The following is a 21,410-nucleotide window of genomic DNA, read 5'->3' on the forward strand; positions in this document are numbered from 1 at the left end:
CCCACATGGGTGGTAGAGCCCCAGGTACTTAGGTCATCTTATGTTGCCTTCCCAGGTGCATTGGCAGGGAGCTGGATCAGAAGCAGAGCAGCAAGGACTTCAACCGATGCTTCAATATGGGATGCTGTCATAACAATCTGCTGCCTAACCAGCTGTACCTCAAAGTTGGCCCCCAGAGATACATCTTTACCCCTTTCTGGCTTCTGAAGGTTGGCAGTATTCTGTATGTTAGTGATCACATCACTCCAATTTCTGCCTCTGTCTTCACAGGACTTTTTCCTCTACATCTGTATCTTCTCTTGTTTCTTATGAAGACACTTGCTGGAGCAGGTGTTTAGTGCGATGGTTAAGGTGTGGATTAAAATGTGTACCCCCAGCCCATATAAGAGTGTCTGGATTTGTGTTCAGCCTTCAATCTTCATTCCACCTTCGTGCTAATGTGTACCCTCAGAGGCAGCACACGATGGCTGAGGTAGGAGACATGTGGGAGACCTTGATTGAATTCCAGGCTCCTAGTTTTGGCCTGGCCCAGAAAAAACTGTTGCAGACATTTGGAGAGTGAACCAGGGCATGGAAAAAATCTCTCTCTCTCTCTCTCTCTCTCTCTGTTTTTAAAGAAGATATTTGTCATTGAATTTAGGACTCATCCAGATAATCCATAATGATCTTATCAAGAGATCCTTAATATCTGCATAGGTCCTTTTTCCAAATAACCTTACATTCACAAGTTCCAGTGTTTACAATGTGGACATGTGTTTTAGGGGCTGCCATTCAACGTAATACATAATATTTACATGGAGATGAATCATTTCTTTTTTTCTAAATGTAATTTTAACACATATGTAAAATGTATATAGAATATAGAAAAGCTCAAAGGAAAATAAAACCCATATTTATTTAAGATTCATTTATTTATTTATTTGAAAGGTAAAGCATTGAGGGTGGGGAGAGGGAGAGAAAGAGAAAGAGTGAAAAAGAGAAAGAGAGAAAGAGAGAGAATCTTCCATCTGCCGGTTCACTCCCCAAATAGCCACAACAGCCAAGTCTGGGCCAAGCCAAAGCCAGGATCCGATAACTCCATCCTGGTCTCCCACATGAGTAGCAGGAGCCCATGCACTTGGGCCATCACCTGCTGCCTTCCAGGCACATTAGCATGGAGTTATACCTGAAGTGGAGCAGCTGGGGTCAAACCTGCACTCTGATATGGGATACCAGCACTATGAGCAGCAGCTTAACCCACTGTGACACAGTGCCAATCTCAAACCTGGTTAATTCTGCAACCAAGTCAGTCACTGCTGTCAATTTGAGAAATAATATTCTAGACTTCTATGACTATATGTGCTTAATTTCTTAGGCTTATACTAATTACTATGCTTCTATTTTCCTTAATTATAGACATGTTGTGAACATTATCTCATGCCATTAAATCTCTTTCTACAACAAAAACATTAAAATACTATAATTTGCCATCGTGGAATAGTGAACCAATTCTCTGCTGTTTGACATTTAGGATGTCCTCAATTTTTCAACGTTGTAAGTAACACTGAGATGATAACATGCAGGTCAGGATATTTACAAAAAGACTGGAGTTGTCTGATACAACAGGGCATTTCCTGTGTACATTCTAAATTATCTGAGTGTTATTGTAAGACATGCACTGGGCTGAACTGTTGCAAGCCAGAGTTAGGCAAAGGATTTGGCCTGGAGCTGAGAATCACCCTATTACTCCTTCTCTTTCTCAGAAAATATGCCTCATTTATTCAGCTTCATCTCCTGCCACTCAGTCTTGTTATTTTTAAGGGCAAGGGTAATATGCCTGTTGCCTCTTTTTAGATATTTTTAATGTTATTAATGCTTATGATCTTATCTAGCCAATCATGCCTACTTACTTACTAAAATACAGATTTTTAAGTTCCATGATATAGTTTGAAATAAATATTACTAGAAAAAAACACTACTGTGATTTTTTTCTTCTTATACATGCACAGAGAAATATTTGTATCTAGACTAGAATAAATGGATGGCAGGAGGGGGCCATGGATAAATTGAGTAAACAAGAAGTTGTTTGAAGCAGCTAGTTGTACTCTGAGTATATAAGAAATATACTAATTAGAATGATGTAGTGGCCAGCACTGTGGCTCAGTAAGCTAATCCTCCACCTGCAGCGCCGGGACCCCGAGGTTCTAGTCCAGGCTGGGGCACTGGGTACTAGTTCCGGTTGCTCCTCTTCAAGTCCAGCTCTCTGCTGTGGCCCTGGAGGGCAGCAGAGGATGGCCCAAGTGCTTGGGTCCTTGCACCCACATGGAAGACCAGGAGGAAGCACCCAGCTCCTGGTTTCGAATCGGCACAGCGCCGGCGGTGGCGGCCATTGGGGGAGTGAACCAACGGAAGGAAGGCCTTTCTCTCTGTCTCTCACTGTCTATGACTCTCTCTCTCACTGGCTAACTCTGCCTGTCAAAATAAATAAATAAACAGATAATTTTAAAAAATAAATAAGTTTTAAAAAAAGAATGATGCAGTAGCAAAGCTTATGATTAAACTATAACAGTCACTGCAAATCTGCAAATCCATCTAGAAGTATCATAAGGAATATAAAGAGCTTCCAGTCTGTTAATTAAAGAAAATTAGTTCTTGCAAAGAAGGCCTGTTCGTGTACACAACCAACTTAATTTTTGAAATGACATAGGAATTAGAAAGTTCATCTACTTACATTTGGGATTTCTGTCGCTCCCCCTCTTTGTGGAGGAACGACACAGGACCCTGCGCTGTTCTTTTGTCTGCTCGGCCCTCCCCGGGTTTGCTGTTGGTTCTTCCCCGGGTTGGCTACCGACCCTTCCACCTCCGTGGAAGGGCGGTTCCCCCTGCCACTTTCCCCACTTCCGCGGGGGAGCGGCACACCGCCGGCCGGCTCTCTCGGGGGCAGCACAGGTGTTCCTTCAGATAGATGTTCCCCTTAGATGTTCCTGGTGCATGTTGTCTCTCTCCTCCTTTATAGTCCTCTTCTGCCAATCCCGACTCGGCTGCCCACACCCCGAGTACGCTGCTCTCCTCCAATCAGGAGCAGGATCAGCTCCTGGAGGTCATCACTCAAGTTGGCAAGAGGCAGCTGCGTAGAAGCTGTTTCCTCCTCTCCCAGCGCCATATTGTGGGAGAGCAGATGCATAGAATAAGTCTTAATTCGAGTAACTTAGTCTAGTCCGAGTTGCTCCCAGTTGCTCCCCACAGATCCCCCTTTCTTTTTATTTTTGGCGTTGATACACGCCTGTCTTCGGTGCCCCGCGGCACACACTCTGCTCTACTTGCTGGAGTTGCCCACAGGTGCTTACAAGCCCTACCAATCAGGCAAACCGAATCCAAGCCTTCTCATTGCCGTATCGTGGGGAGACTTATTGGTGTTAATTCGTGCCTGTCTTCGGTGACCTGCAGCCGCCCACAGGTGCTTATCGTCTTACTAATAAGGCACACCGAATCCAAGCTCTCTCATTGCAGTATTGTGGGGAGACTTATTGATGTTAATTCGTGCCTGTCTTCAGTGACCTGCGGCGCATAAGCTGCTAGCCGCCCGCAGGTGCTCACCACCTCCCTAATCAGGCAGACCGAATCCAAGCTCTCTCATTGCCATGTTGAGGGGAGGCCTTACTTTTCTCCATTTCTCTATCTCCGGGCATTCCTATTTCTCTCATTTTACTTCTAAATTTCTGTTTCTCTTATCCCTGCGGCTTCCCGGCACCCGCCCCGAGGCTGCTTCTCAGCGGCTTCCCGGCTCTGAGCCGCTTCAGCCTGCGCCGGCGCCCGCCCTGCGGCGGGCTCCCGGCTCTGCGCGGCTCGGCTTCGCGTGCACACTCCGCGGTCTCCACGCCCTTCACGCCCGCACCACGGCCTCGCGCCAGCCCCGCGTTCCCTATCTATTCACGCCCCGTGCTCTCTCTGCACGCGGCGGCTTCCGCGAATTACACAGCGTAGCTTACGTTTCCGCCACTAGCATTCAATCTAAGTTCCCCGGGCTAACCTGGCGAATTCAACCTAGCTTACGCGTCTCTGCCTTATGGTTTGGCTTCCCGTCCTCTGCTCCCCGGGCTAATCTGACGGATTCCAACCTGGCGGCCCACGTCTCTGCCTCTGGTTCCAGATTTTCGCCTTTTGCCCCCCGGGCTGACTTAAAGAATTCCAAGCTGGCTTACGTCTCCGCCTCAGCCTGCACTCGCGACTTCATCCTAACATTTTTCTCTACCCGGTATATTTCCCTAAGTTTTCTTCCAACAATATTCCTCCCTCATTTCTCCTGGCTTCTCCCCACAGTCTGTATCCAAGTCTGTTTGTTCTAGCTTTCACTTTCGACCTTAGAGATTTCTCCCAGCTTCCCCCTGTAGTCCGTATCTGAGTCTATGCCTAGGCTTTTGATAGCTTCTTCCGGCACCTTTTTCGTCCGGCTTTTCCCTAGGCTCTTTGCTAGTTTCTCTCTCCGGTATTTTCCCATTTCTTCCCGTTTCTTCCCTCCTAAGCTTCCTATCCGAGTCACGGCACCATTATGTCGCTCCCCCTCTTCGTGGAGGAACGACACAGGACCCTGCGCTGTTCTTTTGTCTGCTCGGCCCTCCCCGGGTTTGCTGTTGGTTCTTCCCGGGTTGGCTACCGACCCTTCCACCTCCGTGGAAGGGCGGTTCCCCCTGCCACTTTCCCCACTTCCGCGGGGGAGCGGCACACCGCCGGCCGGCTCTCTCGGGGGCAGCACAGGTGTTCCTTCAGATAGATGTTCCCCTTAGATGTTCCTGGTGCATGTTGTCTCTCTCCTCCTTTATAGTCCTCTTCCGCCAATCCCAACTCGGCTGCCCACACCCCGAGTACGCTGCTCTCCTCCAATCAGGAGTAGGATCAGCTCCTGGAGGTCATCACTCAAGTTGGCAAGAGGCAGCTGCGTAGAAGCTGTTTCCTCCTCTCCCAGCGCCATATTGTGGGAGAGCAGATGCATAGAATAAGTCTTAATTCGAGTAACTTAGTCTAGTCCGAGTTGCTCCCAGTTGCTCCCCACAATTTCCAGGATGACTGCCATAGAATATTGGCCCATAAATGAATGCTCTTTCTGTTTTGGCACCCTGTATGGTAAAGTGATCCTCTGGTGACAAAAGGTCAATCTTGAGGTTATTTCTGCACCCAAATAGCATAAGAAGACACTTTTGATGTTTAAATTATGGAAGTGAACAATAACATACAACACTAGCATATAAAGTCGCAAAAAATATGTTGGAAATGCCATTTTCATCATTAATTCAGGTTTACTCTGGTAGTAATTAACCAGACACATGTTTTTAACCCAATCCTAGCATATGGGGATTACTGAGAATTTCAGAAAAACACATTTCAGCCCAAATAATTGATTAATAGCAGATTCAGTCATCTTTCAGATTCATACAGCTTGCACCCTTCCACACTAAGCCTTGATACACAGCATGAACATTTAGCCCTTGGATTAGCCAGGAATGCTCCAGAAAGTCCCAGTCTATCCACTATGTCCACTATCAATGATCTTAAAATCTCATAAGAGAGAAAACATACAAATAAGACTACATAGCCTGCCATGTACCACGAGAAAGATAAGGCCATGGAAGAGAAGCAAGCCCCGTAGCTAAACCCCCCAATCAGAGTCTCACATCTAGGGTCTTCCCATTTGACTGGGTTTCTCAGCTGACCACTCAATGTCCTAGGTTCTTCCTAAACTGACTGCAGAGTTAGCATTTTTTTTTAAATTTTGTGTTTACTATATGCCACATATTTTATATATATAATCTCATGTAATCCTCACAGTTATCACAAGAAATACAAATTCTGTTAGATATAAATTCTATTCAATGGGCTTAGAAAAGATGACTAAAATTGCCCAAGAATGTGAATCCGTTTGGCCTAACCGCAGAGCTCTAGTTCATTCCACCTCATCATGCTGACTCTCAAATTTGAAAAGGAAAGTCATCTATAGTGTTAAAGAGTGCAGATGAGTGGGCAAGAGAGAGTAAGAAAGGGTCTTTGGATTTGATCATCAGGAAATCAGATTTGTGTTTAGTATACTAGTTTGTAATGGTGGCCATAACAAAGTAGCACAACCTGGGTGGCTTAACCAGCTGACATTTTTTGAATCACATTCCTGTAGGCTTCATATGAGAGATTAGAGTATCAGCAAGATTTATTCCTTCTGGTGCCTGTGAATGAGAATCTGTTCCAGCCCTCCTTCCTAGCTTCACTAGACTGGGGTTGATTCTTGGCTTGTACATGGCCCATGTCTTCACATAATCTTCCTTCTGTACATGTGTGTCCAAATACCCCTTTTTAAATTTTTTTATTATTTTCATTTTTATTAGAGAGAGAGAGAGATACAGAAAGAGAGAGTATGTGTGTCCATCCACTGTGTTCACTCCCCAAATTCCCATAACATTCAGGATTAGACCAAGAGGAAACAGGACAAGGGAACTCCATCTGGGCCTCTCACATGGATGCCAGAAACACAAGCACTTGAGCCATCATCTGCTGCCTCCCAAACACATTAGCATGATGCTAGATAGAAAGTAGTGGAGTCAGGACTCACATTAGGCTAACATAGGTGTGGACATCCCCAGCAGTGGCTTAATCCACTATACCAAACACCCACACAAAAATATCCCTTCTTTATCAGGATACCAATCATTCTGGATGATGACCCACCTTTAATGATGTCAATTTAACTTGGTTACTATTGTGAAGACCCTATTTTTAATAAGGTCACATACTGGGTTACTCAAGTTAGGATTTCAACATATCTATTTTGAGGCAACACAATTCATCCAATAATACCCACTGAATGAGCACTTTCAGCTCAGTAGTAAACACAGAAGGCAGGTGAAAAGGGATAAGGGCTGACATGTTATGAGGCTATGGGAATTGGCTGGCAGCATGGCTAGAGAAAGGCTAGAGAATTTGGTCAGGCAAACGAAAGGAACAGGAGAAAGGAAAGCATCAAGATCTATGGACAGAGGACAATTGAAGGACCAGAGTCCTGAAGGGAAGAGAAAGAGGTGTGACTTGTCAGAAAGAAAGGAGGATGCCACTTCTTTTGAAAGAAGGGGGGAGAAACATCAACAAATTGATGTTTGTGTGTGTTACTGGAGATATCTTCTTCATCACCTCACCCAAATCTCATCCCATATTCTCCAGAGGCCTTACTCATTTCTTGCATAACTTTCAACTGTAGTATCACAATTTTATTACAGCTTCTTGGGCAGCTTTATAATTTTAAGATACTGCTTATCATTTGATACAAAGTGTCACAGATCTCCTCCCAGAGTTATTTTCAGGAAAAAATAGTTGGAGTTATTGAATAAATGAATGTACAGGTGTAAAGAGGAGACAGAGTCACATGAAATAACCAAGTATTTTCTCTAGTTCAATCTGAATGCAGCACATGGTTTTGTGCAGGCTGATGGCAAACAAGCCCAAGGCAAATCTGTGGGTACCGACCACAAGGGAGAAATCACTGAACAAGCGCATCAACAAAGCATACTCCTGGGCCAGAACACACAACACAGAGGAGCCCACATTTGCACCTGTATACATTCCACCAACAGAACATTCAGCGAGAACAACTAGAAGAATCCTTCTTTCTCATCTCTTGTGAGGGCAAGCAGCAGTTAATAACAGATCTGAAAACATTATCCTACAATGATTGGTTTCAATGAAAAGGGTGTCTCACCACCTAGAATTTTAGTATCTCAACCCAGTTGTCAAAAATTCAAAACTGTGGGCCAGCGCCACGGCTCAACAGGCTAATCCTCTGCCTGTGGTGCCGGCACCCCGGGTTCTAGTCCCAGTTGCTCCTCTTCCAGTCCAGCTCTCTGCTGTGGCCTGGGAGTGCAGTGGAGGACGGCCCAAGTGTTTGGGCCCTGCACCCACATGGGAGACCGGGAAAGACACGTGGCTCCTGGCTTCGGATCAGCGCAGTGAGCTGCTCGCAGCACACCGGCCGTGGCAGCCATTGGGGGGTAAACCAACAGAAAAAAGGAAGACCTTTATTTCTGTCTCTCTCTCACTCACTCTCTCTCTCTCACTGTCCACTCTGCCTGTCAAAAAAAAAATTCAAAACTGCTAGACAAGAGGCAAGTCCTACAGATGGGTACAAAATAGGCATTGCTGGCAAGGGGCATTGGGATAGGGTAAACTTACCAGCTATCAGGGCCCCAGTAATTCTAGCAGTGCTGTGTGCAGTTGTCCCTGGTGCTGCTTTTCTGAGCATTTGAGAGAGTAGCATTTGCCAGTACATCATGTTCACTTTGGCAAATTAAGAGAGCTCATTAAGGAAAGTTGAAATGCTTTCCCTAAAACCTTTTATCAAGTCAGCACAAGGGTACACACTGTGATCTTGAAGCCACCTGAGCGCTCAGTTTGTTTCCTAAACATGAACGACAATGAGCTCAAGAATATACCATGGCACAGATGGCAAGTCTGAGAGCATGATCCATAGTTCTGTCTCCCGTTACGATTTCTCTTGGACTCATACATACTCTATCTTGATGAAAAGAGGTTATATATAGCCTACCTGCCTAAGAGCATGATTCATTCTATGTAAAATATGACATCTCATAATTGAGCACCTACTGTACATATTTTATTCTTTCACTGACAGTTATCTTTTGAAATAAAAGCTCTTCTAAACCAGCACATTGTGTGTGTGTGTATGTGTGTGTGTTTGTAGGTACATAAAATAACCAAGAGAATATTTCAGTATGTAAAGTATAATAAAGGCATAAATTTAATGAGTCTATCCCCCCCAAAAATGAAGCCTTGATAAAACCTGGCAGGTTCAACTATTAAGCCCTCTCCCATTATAACATTCACAGATACAGGTTTTTGAAATTTTATACCAAATTATAAAAGTGATTATGTAGTCCAACTGCTACAATGTCTGTTTAGAATACAAATATTTTGTTTTCAAAGTAGCGTTCATGCAAAGAAACAAGCCCCAGACACAATGACCATGGATGGATTCAGTCAGACCATTCATTTCCTTGCTTTCTTTCCCTTCCCCCTTCAGCTCCATGTGGGAGCTAACAGGCAATTAGTGCTGTCTCTTATGCACTCTGGTTAACCAAGGAAGAACTCAATTCAGAAAGCCCAACTGTTGCTCATTCACACCAATTAAAGTATTCTGTGCTTAAATCTGCTCCAGGCCATCTTTTAGAAATGAGCCTTTGTGACCAAAATTCTCAGATGGGGAAAGGCTCTGAAAATTAATTAGTACTATTCCTAGGTACCAGCAAGGATGCTGCAGTGCCACTGTGCTTCAGGGAAACTCACCTGGGACTTGAAGCTACACTCAGAGTTTGCACTCCCTCCCCTATTTTCTAAATTGATTCTTACAAATGACAGATACTGGCAGGTCAGTTCAGGCATGATAAAACTTAAAGACCAAAGAACCCAAAATTGGGCTATACCTTCAATTCCCAGTACACATGGCTTTAACATTCTACTACAGAAGAGATTTGTATATCAAGGATTACTCTTCACAAAAGCAGGGATATAGAATCAGCCTCCAAGTTGACACTGGTGCCAGGACATTTAATGGTGACAAAGGGAAAAAAAGAGCCCTTGAGTCCTCTTTTGTGTAACCTTTTATTGAATTTCAGAATAAGTGATGTTGTGTGTTCAAATGATGAGTCTTTCTTGCCTCATGCTATCTTTCTATATCTATCCTTCCATACCCTTTTCCTCACCTCCAAAGAACTGGCAAAATACTGAATTGACATTGTATTGGCTAGAATAAAAAGTATTTCCATAACAATGCTTTGAGACACCATCACTGTCCAATTGTGTAGTCACGGAATTATGAAGGGATTATCTCCCATCAAAATTTAAAAATAAATACAGAATCCCATAAAATATAGTTGATTCCGAAGTCCCTTCAACCTAGGTAGAGGCTGGGGCTTTATAGAGTGATGGGACTCAAAGAAACAAGTTTGTTGTACATTTACTCTTTTTTTAATAGAAAAACTTTAATAAATATAAATTTTGAAAGTACAGCTTTTGGATTATAGTGGTTTTGCCCCCCATAACCACCCTCACACCCACAAACCATCCCATCTCCTACTCCCTCTCCCATCTCATACTTCATTAAGATTCATTTTTAATTATCTTTATATACAGAAGATCAACTTTATACTGAGTAAAGATTTCAACAGTTTGCACCACACAGACACACAAATTATAAAGTACTGTTTGAAGACTAGTTTTACCATTAAATCTCATAGTACAACACATTAAGGACAGAGGTCCTACATGAGGACCAATTACTCTCATTGCTAGGCACACCCTTGGGTCCTCTCTGATCATCTCACTGGCCTCTAAAGTTGACCTTAGCTAGCTCTTCCGTGTATCACAAGACCCTTTGCACATCTCTTCTCTATGCTTACCCCCTTGGTGATCTTATCAGTCTCAGGGCTTTCAAACCCATGTTTATATAGACAATACCCAAATGCAGAAACATATTCTGAGGTGTGTGTATGAAACGGCCTCAATATCTCTACTTGAATATCAATAGTCATTCCAAGTTTAATATATCCAAAACCAATCCCTGATTTCCCCCCTAAAGCCTGCTCCATCCCCCATACCAAGGTTAGTTGAACTCTTTACATGGTAAGTGCTCAATAAACATCATTTGAATAAATGAATTGGAATCCCAAGGAAATTAGCCAATTCAGAAAAAAATAAGGCTGATATACTAAAGTAGCTATACATTGCATAAAATGTCCACTTCAGGCAATTATTCAATTAGTTGGAAAATTAGTTGATCTTCAAAAAGGTCATGGAAAATATAGAGGGAAAAAAACTTGCATAAATTTCAGATTTTTGCACCAAAATAAATTTATATTTTAATTCCATTTTCCAAAAACGTTTCTTCATGTGTGTATGTATGTGTACGGAGAGAGGGAAGAAACCTAAACCAGTTAGCAATGAAGCAATAACATCCAGAATGAGGGTGCAATGGCTAAGCAGACATGCTCCCAGCCTCGGGGCACCACCAAGGCAGCCAAGGCTAATTTTCTAGGCCTGATACTTAAAAAAAATTCCAATGCTTAAAATGAAGTATTATTGATAATTCAACTAATCATACAAAAATGGCAGCTTCATCTAACCCCTGGCTTAAAACTTTTAATTTTATTGCATAAAATGGCTGTAATCAGTTATAAATAAAAAATATAACCCAGTTTGATTATTTTTTATCTTATAGTTCACCATTAATAAAAAGACTAGGTTTAATAGAAGCCAAATGATAGCTCTATAGGAGGAAAATACAGCTTACTAATGAATTAATAATCATGTTTTTCCTTTCTACTATAAAGCCTTGTCTTTCTCACTACTCACTTCTGTCACTTGAGCGGGAAAGCTATCTTTACAGGAATTTTTTTTAAGTCAAGAACTTCATCTCAACCTGCAATTTTTTTAACCTTTTGATATTTTTCTTCCAAGACGTATTGTACTGTGACAGAATTTCTCAGATGAAAGCAGAGTTCAAGATAGGTTACTACACACAAGTCTAATTAAATATTTGAGAAAAGAGGTCTTTTGATCTGGAGCAAGAATTCAAAAATTAATTTACTCATCTCCTTTCTAGTATACTAAAAATTGAAGCATGAAGATTTACTATGTCTGAACAAATTATAACTAGGCTAGTCCAAACATTAACTAAGCTCCTTGGATAGCAGAGTTAGATAATTGCAAGACCATTGGTTAGAACTCAGAGTCTTAGTCTCCATACCTGTAAGATAGATAGCAACTCTGCCTCTCTCAAAGGCTTTCTACAAGACTCAGATGTGAAACTGAATGGGATTGGGCTCCATCAATTATAAAATTCTGTCCAATTATAAGCCAAAGTACTGAGGAAGGTAGGGGGAAGTACTTCTACGTATTTCCCAAGCTGAGTGAGAAAACGGAATGCTTTCAAAGGCAAAAGAATATTGTTGCATTGAATCACTCAAAAATTCATTTTATGTTTCATCTGCTATGATGTATTATCTTTGGAGACAATATGATGCTTCTCTTTTAAAAATGTTACAGCTTTGAGGATAATAAATTTAAGAATTTCAGACAAATCAATGAATTTCTCTTAGAAGGTCCTTTTTGAAAACTGACCAAGTATAAATCCTTTACCCTCAATTTATGTTATAACAATCAATAACCAGGGTGACTGGCTGACTTGAAACTGGCTATATCTTACCAGTCTAGCTCTGGATTTTAGAATAAAAGAATACAACAACCACCTTTACCAAAGCCTGCAATAAATATTGAAAAGTACTTACTTGTATACAGCACTATTTTTATGTATGTCAAAAACATGATTTAATGTGGGTATTACAGTGTCCTCTATATTCTCTTTTATCCAAGTAGTCACATTATGTTAGGAAATTGTACCTCATTTTTCCCTGGGCTCCTGTGCTCTTTGAACATTCTAATACAGAAAGGGTATTTAATGATTATTATTGCATCTTTCCATTTTAATTAATAAATAGATTAACTACAACTTAATGCATTTCTACAGCTGAAACATGAGCGTCATTACTTCACAAATTGTCTACTGATAAAAACTAAATCACAATGTTATAGAATATAATCTTTGTGCTGTCAGTTACAAGACCGAGCTTAAGTAAACTTGCATAAGTAGGCCAATCAGTTGTACCTCAACCTCCAAATTCTATAGCGCTCCTTGTTGCTTTCTCTCAATTCCTCTATTCACAGGCTGGCAAAAAGTTACTGAAAACCAGTACAAATTTTGGCACCCATCCTAGAGTGATGGGCAATTAACAGAGACCAAAGGTTCAGGAAAGAAATGAACTTTTATTGAGTGCCTACCAACTGACAAGGACCTAATAAATATGAACTCAATAATTAATTTACTCACTATTTACAAATAACCTATTCAATGGTAGATGATCTAAAATGAGCAAAGTAGACAATGGTCTTACATTCATGTATTTTACAATTGAGTGAAATAGGCACTTAAAAATGAGTATAATACTTTGGCCTCCATGTGGAATGTTATAAGTCACAACAGATAAAAAATCCTACTGTGGTAATTATCTAAATATCAATAAATTATAAAAATCATTTTAAGTGAGAGAGCTTTAGTAACAAGTACAGTAAATTAGCTAAAACTCCAGCAAACAAGCATTCCAAATGCTGAACTATAAGAAAGAACAAATGGAATACTTCAGAGAAAAATGATCCCAGGCAGAAACATGGACATGCAGGAAGAAATGAAGAAATACAGAATGGACTAACATGTTGGTTAATATAAGTAAATATAAACTTCAAAAAGTAATAACAAGTGTGTATTATAGAATTCATATTAAATGACAAAAAATAACAGAAAGGCAAGAGAGAAGTAGAATTTAAAGTTCTAAGATCTTACTGATTGTAAGGATATGACTAAAAATTAACTTGCAACAAAGAAATAACTAAAAATGCATATACTTAATTTTATATTTTTTAATTTTTATTTTTCATATTAATTTTCCAATTACATTATAGCCAAAGGCATAATACTCCACTAAATAAAGAGTTCAACGCATAAAAATTTAAAAAGTGCACAGGTAATCAGGAAATATAAGGGCTATAAATAATACTCAAATAAAAAGATGTTTAACTTTGCTCATATGAAGTAAATTTCAAAATATTTACAAATTCATTAAAACTATCCTCGACAATTTTTTGACATTTAAAACAAAGTTTAACAAAACACCCTATTTAAAACAAACTTAAAGTGTATAGCAAAATAATGTATAACAAATTATCAGATTAAAAGCAGAACAGAATAATATATTTTAATTAATTCAGAAGAAAGAAAATGTGATAAAAGAAATTTTTTCAACTTTAATTTAATAAATATAAATTTCCAAAATACAATTTTTGAGTTATAGTGGCTTTTCCCCCATAACCTCTCTCCCATCCACAACCATCCCATTTCCCATTCCCTCTCCAATCCCATTCTTCATCATGATTCATTTTCAATTATCTTTATATACAGAAGATCAACTTAGTATATACTAAGTAAAGATTTCAACAGACTGCACCCACATAGACACACTAAGTATAAAGTACTGTTTGGGTAGTAGTTTTACCGTTAATTCATGTAGTACAACACATTAAGGACAGAGGTCCTACGTGGGGAGCAGGTGCACAGTGACCCCCCGTTGTTGATTTAACAATTGACACTCTTATTTATGATGTCAGTAATCACCCAAGGCTCTTGTCATGAGCTGCCAAGGATATGGAAGCCTTTTGAGTTTGCCAACTCCGATCTTGTTTAAACAAGGCCATATTCAAAGTGGAAGTTCTCTCCTCCTTTCAGAGAAAGGTACCTCCTTCTTTGATGGTCCGTTCTGCCATTAGAGGTAAGTCTGAGTGAGCATGTGCCAAACTGTGCATCTCTTCCCTCTCTTATTCCCACTCTTTTATTTAACAGGGATCAATTTTCAGTTTAATTTAAACACCTAAGAATAATTGTGTGTTAATTAAAGAGTTCAATCAATCATATTAAGTAGAACAAAAAATACCAAAAGGAATAAAATAGTAAGTTGTTCCCTGATAGAACAAGGGCTGATCAAGTCGTTGTTTCTCTTAGTGTCCATTTCACTTCAACAGGTTTCCTTTTAGGTACTCAGTTAGTTGCACAGGTCAAGGAGACCATATGATATTTGTCCTTTTGGGACTGGCTTATTTCACTCAGCATGATGTTTTCCAGATTCCTCCATTTTGTTGCAAATGACAGGATTTCATTGTTTTTGACTGCTGTGTAGTATTCTATAGAGTACATATCCCATAATTTCTTTATCCAGTATTCTGTTGATGGGCATTTAGGTTGATTCCATGTCTTAGCTATTGTGAATTGAGCTGCAATAAACATTGAGGTGTAGACAGCTCTTTTATTTGACAATTTATTTGATCTGTCTATCTCTGAGAGTGGAGTATTGAAGTTCCCCTAGTACTATTGGAGTCTAAGTCTCCCTTAAGTCCCTTAACATATCTTTTAAATAACCTGGCTCCCTTTAATTAGGTGCACATACGTTTATAATAGTTATATCTTCCTGTTGAGTTGATCCCTTAATCTTTATATAGTGTCCCTCTTTGTCTGTCTTAACAGTTTTTGTGTTAAAGTTTATTTTGTCTGATATTAAGATATTTTGTCTGCTCTGTCCCAAGGACCACACAAAGTATCTGCCCAGTCCTCAGTGTAAGCTCAGATTCCCCTGCTATGTTTCTCACCAGGTAGCCAGGGCCGCCAGAGTTTGTGGCATCTCCCGCTGAGACTACTCACATCTCAGCCACACCGTGAGTTCTCCCACACACCCTCAGTTGTTTTTTTTTTTCACAGTCCCAGTTCATAAGCTCCACACATTCACTAGGTCTTAGTCTCCTGTTATTATTCCCTACCAGCATCAGGTTTTTCTGCTTGGCTGAGGGCAGGTGCAGCCTGAGCTGGCGCAGCTGTTATGTATGCCAAAAATGGCGCCTGCTCTATTGTCTTGCATGCCTTTGTAAAGTGTGTGGAGAGAGAATCGTATCCGTACCATCCTTTTCTTTTTTTTTGCTCCTCTAATTAGGCTGGTGTACTTTCCCCCATGGGGCTTCAAGCCTCGTTCCCTCTAGGCTCTTCCTGACACCTTTCCACCAGTGTCTCAGGCTACTGTGGTTTTGCCTCACCTCTCTTTCCAGCGCTGGTGTGGAGAAGGATCTCTGCAGCTGGGCACCCAAGCCTTGGGTGCCTGTGTCCTCCACATGGATCTACCATGTCCCTCTAATTCCAGAAGAGTTTCCTCTGCAGTTTTTTCCCTAACTCTTCCCTGAGATTACAGTATCTCTACTTTTATTAAACTATCTTTTCCTGTTCTATCAGTGATCTCCCTCCCTATTCCACCATCTTGGAGCCTGCCCTCCTCTTTAAGCATTAAAAGAAATTTAAAATAGATGGGCCAAGAAGGAAATGGATGAAAACATGAAATTTTAATATATATATAAATTCATTCATTATTAGTAATTATAATACATGTAATGTGACTAATCACTCCAAATAAAAGCCGTGTTAAAAAATTAGATAGACAAAAATACCAAAACAGAATCATATAATAAAACAAAATATCACAAAAAATGACAAATAAATGTATCATATGAATACCAAAATTCTCAGTGAAATACTACTGAAACAAAATTTGTAAAACACAAAAACAACTACATACCATAACTATAGGAAATCTATCTTAAGACTTTTATTGATTTATCATATGAAAATCTATCATTTCAATATGATATAGTCATATAATTATAGATGAAAATCACATAATTATCTCCATATACATATAGAAAAAGCATTTGACAGAATTCAACATTCATTCATGATAAAAAATACATATCACAGTAGGAATAGCAGGTGCTATGGTTTCAGTATGGTTTGTCCCCACCAAAACCCATGTTGAGGCATGGACCCCAGGGAGGTGTCTAAAAAGAGGTATTTGTGATAAGGGGGCAGAATTCTCAGGAATGAATTAATGCCTTTCCCTCTAATGGGTTCTTTTTTAAAAATTTTATTTAAGTTATACAAGCTTCATATATTTCATATATACAGATTTAGGAACACAGTGATACTTCCCACCAAACCCTCCCTCCTGTCCACACTCCAAACCTTCTTCCTCCTCCCTCTCCCATTCCCACTCTCAACTTTTACCAAGATCTACTTTCAGTTTACTGAATGATCATAAAGTTAACCCTACACTAAGTAAAAGAGTTCAACAAATAGCATGAAGAAAAAAACACTGTTCCTCAACAGAAGAGACAAGGGCTGTAAACAATCATAAAATCTCAAATGGGTTCTTGCAAGCTCTTGCTGACCTAGATTAGTTACTACAAGAGTGGACTGCTATAAAGTAAGGCTTTCCCATGAATTGCCTCTTCAACAAATTCCACACATGTTCAGTTGCCTTCTGCTTTCTGTCATAAGTGAAAACAGCGCAAAGTCCTTGCTAGAAGCCAAGTAGATGCTGGTACCATGGGGTTGGACTTCTCCACATCTAAAATCATGAGCCAAAATAAACCTCAGTTCTTCATACATACCTTACTCAGAAAATAGACTAAAGAGGGAATTTTTTTCAAACTGAAAACTGCTATCTATGAAAAACATACAAATAACATCATACTCACATGTGAAAAAAAAAATTTCTCCCCAACATCAGGAGAAAAATTAAGATGTGCACTCTTATCACTTCCATTCAACACTGAACTGGAGATTCTAGCCAGAGTAATTAGTTAAGAAAATGAAATAAAAATAACCAACTTAAAAAAAAGAAATAAAAGTATCTTTATTCAGAGATGACATAGTCTTACATGTAGGAAATCCTAAGAAATCACCCCCAAATCTGTTATAACTAATAAGAGAGCTCAACAAAGTTCCAGGACACAAGATCAGTATACAAAAATATCAATTAGATTTCTATACACTGCAAATGCATATTCTAAGAATGAAATTAATTGTAAAATTCAATATATAAGAGTATCAAAAGAATACAAAAATTCAGATTATGTACAAGACTTGTACATCAAAAAATATAAAATATTTCTTAAAGGAATTAAAGAAAACATAAGTAAATGGAAATAAATCCTAAGCTTTTGAGTTGGGACTATAAATATTGTTAAGAAGGCAACACTCTTCCAATTGTTCTATAGATTCAATGCAATCTCTATCAAAATGCCAGCTTGATTTTGTGCAGAAACTGACAATCTGATTCCAATATTCAAATGGACATTCAAGAGAAACAGAATAAACAAAAATCCTTAAAAGTAAAATAGTTGGAGAGTGCATGCTTCCCGAATTCAAAATTTACTATAAACCTACATCAATTAAGACATAGGATAGACATACAGAGAAGTAGAGTAGAATTGAGAGCCAAACGATTTGGTAGTTGCTCAAAGTATAAAGCACATTTGTCACATAAACTCAGCAATTCCACTCCTAAATATATATTCAAAGGAATTGAAAGCAGATATCCACACAGAACCTTTACATGAATTTTCAGAGCAGCACTGTTCATAATAGCCCAAAAGTAGGCACAACTTAAATATCAATTAATTAATGGCCAAAGTGTTTCATATCTATAAACAGCATAAAAAGTAATGATGAACTGATGCATGTTATAAGATGTGTGAATCTTGCTGAATTCCAAGATGGTAGATTAGAGAACGACATACTGTGCAAGGCTAGGGATAAATAGTAAAAAAAAGTGTAGGAAGGTAGGAAATGCAATCTGAGGGGAGAATTGGAAAGAAAAGTGCACCAGAAATCCTACAAGAGAAAGAGGAAAGCTGAGGACCTGTGTGGAGAGTGTGCATGCACAACACGAAGATGAACACAACACACAACTGCAACAACCAAGAGCTGGAGCAGGAGGCAGCTTGGCAATGGCTTGGAGACAGAACTGAGACCAGACTGCAGCAAACTGTGGTGACATAACTGGAGGGAGAGTGTGATGTGAGTCTGGACTGAAGTCTTGGAGGCTAGTAGTTGCTAGGAGTAGCCCACAGATCCAGAAGAAGTAGAGATGGCATGTTTATCTCACCCCAAGTTCCCCACAACTGTGCTCACTGCCCAGTTGATAAAGAGCAGGTGCCATTTTGGGTTTTTGCAGCAGCTGCAGCAACTGGCTGAACAGGACATCTTCTTGGCAGTACTGGTGGCAGTGGCAGAGGGAGAGCAACATTTGCTCATTGGCTCTTGTGTACATGTGTGGTCCAGAGATTCTAGTGAAGGGAAAAATCTGCAGTCCTCACCGACTTTGAACTTGCTTGGGAGGTGGCTAAGCATCCACCCACATAGGACTATATGGCACACCTAGCTTCCCAGTATCAAGATGCAGAGGCAGAGCTGGCTCATCGAATATCTGCCTCTCTGTTGACTGGACAGACTGGCAGGGCAGAGCCAAACCTCTCCACAGACACTCTGGGAACCTTGTATGCTGAGACCATGGAGATTTTGTGGTCACATGAGAAGGTGCAGGGTGTAGCTGGTTCTCTGGGCAATTATGCTCAGAGCTCCTTGATTGCCTGTGGCAGGTCATTGCAGTGGGAAATGTGCTCACATTGAGGATTGTGTAGATCATGAACAAATTGGGGGCTAACAGCCGGGCATTGCTCGGATTGGAGGAAAGGAGGTGAGGAGGTAATCACACTTACAGAGGTGACCATCCCCCTCTTTTGTAAACAAGAGATCTACCTTGACCAACTTGAATGTTACCCTGGATACTCGCCCCACTCTGGAGCACTGACCAGAGCTCCCAGGACACACCCACCACACACCTCTTGATGTTCATTGAAAGTGCAGACATCCTACTAAGCTACAGAGGCATAGCTCAAAGATAAAAGCCATCAGAGGAAAAAAGCAAAAATCAACTCCACTAATCATTAAAAACAAACATAGAAATTCAAGAAACAAGAATAAGGAAGAAACCATGACCCCAGCCAAAGAAACACAAAAACATTTTAATATTGGAAAGTGAACATAAAGAGATTAAAGAAATGCCAGAAACAGAATTCAAAAAATCAATCATAGGATTACTCAAAAACACTAAGAAGCAAATCCACGAATTAAAGAAAACCATACATAACATGAATGAAAATTTTTCCCATGAAATTGAGATTTTAAAGAGAAATTAAAATGAAATATTAGAAATGAAGACTTCACCATCTGGAGATTCCTCAGAAACCTGAATATAACCCTACCATTCAACCCAGCCATCCCACTCCTTGGAATTTACCCATAGGAAATTAACTTGGCAAACAAAAAAGCGGTCTGCACCTTAATGTTTACCGCAGCTCAGTTCACAATAGCTAAGACCTGGGATCAACCTAAATGCCCATCAACAGAATACTGGATAAAGAAATTATGGGACATGTACTCTACAGAATACTATACAGCAGACAAAAACAATGAAATCCGGTCATTTGCAACAAAATGGAGGACTCTGGAAAACATCATGCTGAGTGAAATAAGCCAGTTCCAAAGGGACAAATATCATATGGTCTCCCTGATCAGTGACAACTAACCGGGCACCAAAAAGGAAACCTGTTGAAGTGAAATGGACACTATGAGAAACAATGACTTGATTAGCCCTTGTCCTGACTGTCAAGGAACAACTTAGTATTTTATCCCTTTTAGTATTTTTTTTTGTTCTAGTACTATTGGTTGAACTCTGTAACTAACACACAATTATTCTTAAGTGTTGAAATTAAACTGAAAATTGATCCCTGTTAAATAAAAGAGTGGGAATAAGAGAGGGAGGAGATGTACGATTGGGGACATGCTCAAGCTGACTTGCCCCAAATGGCAGAGTTAGAAACGTGCCAGGGTATTCGAATTCAATCCCATCAAGGTGGCATGTACCAATGCCATCTCACTAGTCCCAGTGATCAATTTCAGTTCACAATTGATCATAATGATAGGTCTAAGTATCAAAGGGATCATATAAACAAGACTAGTGTCTGCAAATACTAACTGATAGAATTAAAAAGGGAGAGAACGATCTAACATGGGAAGCGGGATACACAGCAGATTCATAGAATGGCAGATGTCCTAAACAGCACTCTGGCCTCAGAATCAACCCTTAAGGCATTCAGATCTGTCTGAAGAGCCCATGAGAGTATTTTAGACAAGGAAAGCCACGACACTGTGGCAAAAAAAAAGAAAAAACCTATATGAAAGATCTCTGAGAGTGAGATCCCAGTGGAAAGAACAGGTCATCAAAGAAGGAGGTACCTTTCTCTGAAGGGTTAATGTGTTGTACAATGTGAATTAACACTATAACTAGTACTCAAACAGTATTTTACACTTTGTGTTTCTATGTGGGTGCAAACTGTTGAAACCTTTACTTAATATATGCTAAATTGATCTCCTGTATATAAAGATAATAGAAAATGAATCTTGATGTGAATGGAAGGGGAGAGGGAACAGGAGAGGGGAGGGTCGCAGGTGGGAGGGAAGTTATGGGGGGGGGAAAGCCATTGTAATCCATAAGATGTACTTCAGAAATTTATATTCATCAAATAAAAGTTTAAAAAAAAGAAATGAAGACTTCAATAGATCAAATAAAAAATACAGTGGAAAGCCTTAACAGCAGACTTGGCAAGGCAAAATAAAGGATATCAGAATTAGAAGACAAATATTTAGAAATCAGACAAAAAAAAAGAAATTAAAAGAACTTTAAAATAGTGCTGGAGATTTATGGGACACTATCAAAAGACCCAATATATGGGAATTAGGAGTTCCCGAAGGCATACAAAGAGAGAATGGGCTAGAAGGCCTATTTAGTGAAAAAATTACAGAAAAATCCCCCAATTTGGGGACAGAAAAGAATTTC

Source organism: Oryctolagus cuniculus, chromosome X (genome assembly GCF_964237555.1).
Source record: "Oryctolagus cuniculus chromosome X, mOryCun1.1, whole genome shotgun sequence".
NCBI lineage: Eukaryota > Metazoa > Chordata > Mammalia > Lagomorpha > Leporidae > Oryctolagus > Oryctolagus cuniculus.